Raw genomic sequence first — 7,138 nt, 5'->3', positions numbered from 1 at the left:
AGAAAATGTTAATCTAGAATACTATAAAAATTATTTATATACAAATATAATATTATATACAAATATAATAAAATCATATTATATACAAATATAATAAAAAATGGGACCAGAGGAAAAAGAAATCCAGGTCAAAGGTACAGAAAATATTTTCAAAACAACAAAAAATTAAAGAAGAAAATCTCTCTAACCTAGAGAGATACCTATCAAAAAACAAAAAACATATAGAGCAAGAAATAGACTAGACCAGAAAAGAAATTTCCCACTGCATGTAATAATCTAAACACTAAATTTACCCAACAAAGAAATAATATTAAAAATTGAAAGAGAAAAAGACAAAATAACATATAAAGGAAGACCTTGAATAACATGTGACTTTTCAATGAAGGCTCTAAAAAGGCCCGGATGGATGTTCTACAAACTAGGAGACCACAGATGCCAGCCTGGGCTACTATACCCAGAAAAACTTTCAATTATAACATATGGAGAAAATAAGACATTCCATGATAAAAACAAAATTGAAGCAGTGTCTCTCTATAAGTCCGGCCAAAAATAAGGTACTAGAAGAAAAATTTCAACCTGAAGAGGTTAACTGTTCACAAGAACTAAGTATTCTCAGAAGAGCAAATCAAAAGACCAGAGAAACACCCACACCACAGCAATAAAATAATAGGAATCAACAAACACTGCTCATTGACAATGCTCAACATCAATGGTTTCAATTCCACCATAAAGAAATAGACTAAAAGAATGAATAAAAAAACAGGATTCAGACTAAAAGAAACACATTTTAATATTAACGATAAACCATATGAAGACAAGCATGGTGGCAAAGGCCTGTAATCCCAGCACTTGGGGAGGCAGTGGCAAGCGTATCTCTGAGTTCAAGGCCATGAGTTCCTGGTCTACAAAGTGAGTCCAGGACAGCCAAAGCTACACATATAAACCCTGAAAAACAAACAAACAAACAAACAAACAAACAAACAAAAACTCTACCATATGAACCAACTATTGTATTACTGAGCATCTTAGTCACTGTTCTAATGCTATGAAGAGACACCATGACCAAAGCAATTCTTATAAAAGAAAGAATTTGAGAGCTGCTTACAGTGTCAGAACCTTAGTGCATGAACATCATTGCAGTAAGCATGGTAGCAGGTAGGCAGGCATGCAACAGAAAGCTTACATCCAGACCTATAATCAGGCAGCCCAGCACATAGGGAGAAAAACAGTAGGCCTGGCAAGGGCTTTTGAAACCCCAAATTTCAACCCCCATTACACATCTCTTCCAAGAGGCCAAGCCTATTCCAGTAAAACCACACCTCCCATTCCTTCCCAAACAGTTCTACTAACTGGGGACCAAGCATTTAAACATATAAGCCTAAAGAGTCTGGTACCACACTGTACTCCCTGGCCCCCATAGGTTTGTAGCCATTTATAATGTAAAAATCTATTCAATACATCATCAAAAGTCCCCATACACTTTTACAGTCTCAACACTGTTTAAAGATACAAAGTCTCTTTTGAGACTTGAGGCATTCCCTTCATGGAAATCTGGTGAAATCAAACCCAAACAGCAGATCACATACGTCCAACATATAATCACATACACCTACTATACATTACCATTAAAAAAGGAAGAAAGGATATCATAGTGAGGCAATATTGAACCAAAACAAGATAAAAACCCAGCAGGGATAACTCCAAATTCTACAAATTTATAGCCAATGTCCAAAGTCTTAGATAACTTTTGATGTCCCCAACTCCCTTTAGCTTTGTTGACTGCAACACAATGGGATTTTATTCAGGTATAAAAAAAAAATAAAATCATGAAATTTGCATACTGGTAAACAGTGTATTATGCAAGGCAACTTAGGCTCAGAAATACAAGTTACCCCTCCAGTCCCCTAGTCTCTCATATGTAGCTCCAGCTTCAAATGGTTAAATCTTTTCATCCAAATGAGAGTAAACTGGGCAAAGTCCAGGAATCTATAAAGGGCCCCACAAGACAGGTGAGACTTTGAGAGACAGAGAGAGAGAGAGGAGTGAGAAAGACCATGAAACACATGAAGTGTAATTAGAATTTTGAAATTTTTGTTTCTTTAAAAATAAAAAAACATTTGGTCCTTGTGGAGCTCCTGTCCTCTCCATGTCATACTAAATAACATACCCCTAAAGACTCCCCCTTCTTTCATATGATTCCCTGCACTCTGCCCTAGGTTTGGTTATGAGTCTTAGCATCTGCTTTGATACCCTGCTGGGTAGAGTCTTTCAGAGGCCCTGTGTGGTCGGCTCCTGTCCTGTTACTTGTTTTCTCCTACATCCAATACCCATCCCGTTTGTCTGGGCACAGGGGTCTTTTCTGAGACTGATACTCCATCAAGGACCATGCATGGATATAACCTAGATATAACCTCTGCTTAGCTGTAGCCCATGGCAGCTCAGTAACCAATTGGTTTTCCCTAGTAAGGAGAACAGGGACTATTTCTGACAGGAACTCAATGGCAGGCCCTTTGACCTCCCCACCCCCCAAGGGAGGAGTCCTGCTAGGTCACAGAGGAGGACTTTGCAGCCAGTCCTGAAGATATCTGATAAAACAGAGTCAGATGAAAGGGGAGGAGGTCTTCCCCAATCAGTGGACTTGGAAAGGGGCAGGGAGGAGATGAGGGAGGGAGGGTGGGAGTGGGAGGGAATGAGGAAGGGGGATACAGCTGGGATACAAAGTTAATAAAATGTAACTAATAATAAAAATAAATAAATAACATTATAAGAATAGATTTTCATTTTAATCCTAGGTGTGGGGATATGGGGCTGCTTCAAAGCAGCTAACTATGATTTGCCTTGTGCTCTGGCTGGGGAATGATTTTGTCAGCTGCAAATAGTTCATGTGATTATATGACATTTGGAATTCTGGAAACTTTTCAGAGGGTATATAAATTCTAGGGCCCGAGAGGCGGGGGTCAGTGGTTATTGGTTGGCATTAGTTGTGGTTTGTTAAATAGTCATGTGCAAAATAATAATAATAATAAAAATACCCCCCCAAAAAAACAAGAAATTATATATCCTGATCAAATTGGCCCCAAGGAATTTGACACCCCTAATTAGAAGGAAGTAATCTAATGATAATGTCAACCCCTTTCTGACCTCTGGCTTTATTCTGGGATCTTTTTCCTTTCCTCTTTATCCTTCTTTCTCTCATATCTATTGTTAGGGGTTTGAAAGAAAATAAGAAAACGGGTGGATAAGGGTGGAAGAAGGAAGAACCCATAAAATAGCAAATGCTGGCTACATAAGATATTACTGTAAGGTAAAAAGTCACAATGAAAAATGAAAGGACAAGGAGATGGGGTAAAGAAATAGAACATAATTATAGATTAAAAAGTCAAAATGAAGCATGCATCAAAATATTTTGTAGGACAACTTAAAAATAAACAATAAAGTAACAAAATATTCACTATACACACACACACACACACACATTTTTGCTTTTGAAATAAAGTGTCACTCTACAACTTAGCCTGACTTGGAATTCACTCTGTAGCCAAGACTGACCTTGAACTCATGGCAATCCTCATGCTTCAGCCTCCTGAGCAACAGCATATTTAAATCAAGTTTTTTGCGTGTATGTTCATGGAGAATATTAGACATAGATACTTAGAATTATAAATCAGGGACCAATGTTTAACATAATAACAATTCCACGATCTTTTCTGTAGAGGGGACTTTCTTGAGAGCTAGTCTGTATACTTGGGTTTGAAGAAATAATCATTAACTCTTTTAACACATTTAAGTGATGCTATATTTCCTTTTTCCTCCTGGAGCTTAGTACCTCTTGAAGGGCACACCTGAGAAGGTAAGAGATGGGAACAGTGACCCTGGTAAAAAGTGATCACTGATACAGTCACAGAGTGCGTTGCTGTTTCCTGCATTGCATGGAGTGTAAGAAAATAAGGGTTAGACTTCTGATAAGCTGATAAATTGCCCATCAGTGAGGCCCCAAAAGTTATAGAAGCAGGCTTTTTACAAAAAAGAAAACAGAATTTAGATTAGGACTTGGTATATTTCAACCGTGTATCAGGCATGTGAGGGCACAGTACTGTGAAGAGGTGGTTGGAGAGACTGGAGGACGAGGGAGAGATTTGAACTCTCCGTGTAGTCATCAAGTGGCAGCAGGATTTTAATACCATTTATACGGACGGAGTGAAAGGCCTAAGGAGTGAGTAGTATGGAGGCCTCCGGACGTACTAGGGTAAAGAGCGTTCAGAACAGAATGAGAGAAAACCATGCAGAGTGTGGCAGAAAGGACAGGAAACTTCTAGATGTTCTTTCAGCATATTACTTGACTTCTGCCTGAGTCATTACAGAACTCTGTGGGACAAATGACTTGCAGCTTTTGCCTAGCGGGTGCAAAGAGGAGAACCAGATAGCCGGAAGGTTACAACAGCCTATATCTAAATGAATAACCTTGTTCTCATATTTCGTCAAGAAATTAAATGCATGTACATCTTACCAAGCTCTGAGACCTTTAAAATTTTTACCATTTCCCTCATTAGTTAATGGGTTTAAAAATCACTGGTGTTTTTCACATTATATTTTTCTGAACCTTTTATAATGTTCATCTTTGCAAAGCATGCTTTAACAGAGAAGAAAGGGAAAGAAAATAACAGACTGAATTTGCTCAGGTTAATTCAAAAGTAAACAACAGTTCACACAATTTATTTATGATTGAATTTTCTCAACCTCTCTAACCTTTTATTTCCATTACTGATTTTCTTGTGAAGTAAATATTATTTTTAGAAGCTACTTTAATGTATTTTTTTAAGCTCAGGGAAAGAATTATAGCTCTTTATATTTTCTTTCACTTGTTTGGCTTTAGCTTTTAGAGACACACATAGAGAGAGAGAATATTGAGATCTACTCTTATCTTTGGGTAAAATAATTGGAGCCAGAAACCAATTATCTTTTTTCCTTCTCTTTCTTTTTTCCTTCTCTTTCTTTTTTCCTTCTCTTTCTTTCTTTCTTTCTTTCTTTCTTTCTTTCTTTCTTTCTTTCTTTCTTTCTTTCTTTCTTTCTTTCTTCCTTCCTTCCTTCCTTTCTCTCTCTCTCTCTCTCTCTCTCTCTCTCTCTCTCTTTCTTTCTTAGATAGGATGTTCTGTAGTCCAGCCTTCATCTACATCTAAGGATGACCTTGAACTTTTTTTCCCTGTACCTAAAGAATGGTAGGACCAGAGGCATGCACTCCAGGCATGCAGTGCAGACGATCAAGCCCAGGACTTTGTGCATATTAGGCAAGTGCCCTAATAACCCATCTGCCCCTCCATCCACAGCATTTGAGTTTCTTTACAAAGGTCATACCTTTTGTTATTCAAAAGCTGGGATAACACACAATCACAAAAACACACATAGAATTTTATAAAGTCATTTTGTAGCTTTGAATTACAGAAAGCAATGATTTTTAATTATTAAAAATCAATCATCAAACTATATAAGATAACTGTTTATACTTGATTTATTTAACATTTTCTGACAAGGCCCATGATCATACACACAGCTAAAATAAAATTGAAAGATAAAAACCACAAAAAAAACTATCTGAAGGTATTATTGCCAAATTTGATAAAACAAACAAACAAAGTTTTAAAGTTTCCAAGTTAAAATGCAGCAATCCAGTAGGAGCTAGAGGGGTAAAGGACACCACAAGGAAACGCACAGGATCAACAAGCCTGAGCTCACAGGGGTTCATTTAGACTGAACTGATTATCAGGGAGCCTGCTTTGGTCTAACCTAGGCCCTCTGTATGCCTCATGTTTTCATGGGGCTCCTAACAGAGCGAGCAGAGGCTGCTTCTGGCACTGTGCCCGCTTTTAGGACCCAGCAGGAGAAAGACAGTTCCTGCACACTGAGGCACTGTGAGCAGGACCAGGGGGCACTATCAATACAAGTGGCAAATCACCCACGGAACAAGCTGCTGTATCGGTGAGCTGTATTTTACTGATAATTCTCTACATCAATTCCAATTCTAAGCTTAGAACCTCCGGGGATCATTTAAATAAATAGACAGCAGCTCATGTGTATTTCAGAAGATGTAGCAGGTGAAAATACAGACACAGTGAGAGAAGGAAGAGCAAAAGAAGGAAGAGAGGTAGGGAGGGAAGGAAGGAGGGGAAAGGAGTGGAAAGGAGGAAGGAAGGGATGATGAGGGGCTGAGAGAAAGGAAAACATTAAACTTAATTATAAAGGCAATGTCCACTTTAAAATGTAAATAAGAGCCAACTTATTGAACAATGGCTATCGTTTCATCTTCATGTACTAAATGAACATTAATATTTAAAAAGTCAAGGGCATAAAAATGGACCAAAATAAACTTTATGTTCTCATGTTGGCAATCCCTCAGTTTTTATACTTTAAAATACCAATTGATTCATTTTGATACTTTTTTGGCTTCTTTATGATGATTAAAAGGGGAGATTTTATATCACTGTATGTAGGCACACCTCAAAAAGAGCACCTTGTTGTGAATAATTTAGTTCCAATAAATAGCAACTGGACACTTCTCTTTTTTTCCCCTTTTTGTCACTGTTTTTAATGTATTACAGTCAATCATAGTTTCAGATTCAGAATATAAATTATGGCTCTCATGAGGCAAATGTGGAATTTTTCATAGTCTTTACATCAAGGTGTCTGGCGGCTTGTGTGGGTAGTTGCTGTACGGCTGAGTCATGGTGTTTTCATCTGTTTTGCATTAGCTGTTTTGTGTTAGGCTTCTCAAGAGGAGAGGAACTAAAAAATACAAAATGAAATGCAAAGAAAATGCTGTTCTTAAAGTTCAAAGTTTATATTTTATGCATTTAGTGGAATTTGATGGGTTAAACATGTTCGAGAATGTATATATTCACAGCACAATTATCTGTATCTTAAACCAATAAAATCATGTATTCAGCAAAAAAAAAAAAAAAGGCGAGGAACAGATAGAATGAGTATACATTACAAAGGTGGTTGCTAGATCGGCCAACGTGATAGCGACTGAGTAGTCCAACAGTAGCTGTTGATAAGTGTAAGTGCTGAGGCTCCTGTAGCCGTTCAGTCCCTCTGGCTGGAGCCCTCAGCAGCCCCAGTCTAGCACTCAAGGCCTCGAGGATTC

This window comes from Meriones unguiculatus, chromosome 20 (genome assembly GCF_030254825.1).
Source record: "Meriones unguiculatus strain TT.TT164.6M chromosome 20, Bangor_MerUng_6.1, whole genome shotgun sequence".
Taxonomy (NCBI): Eukaryota; Metazoa; Chordata; class Mammalia; order Rodentia; family Muridae; genus Meriones; species Meriones unguiculatus.
Note: the sequence above shows the minus strand (reverse complement) of the source record.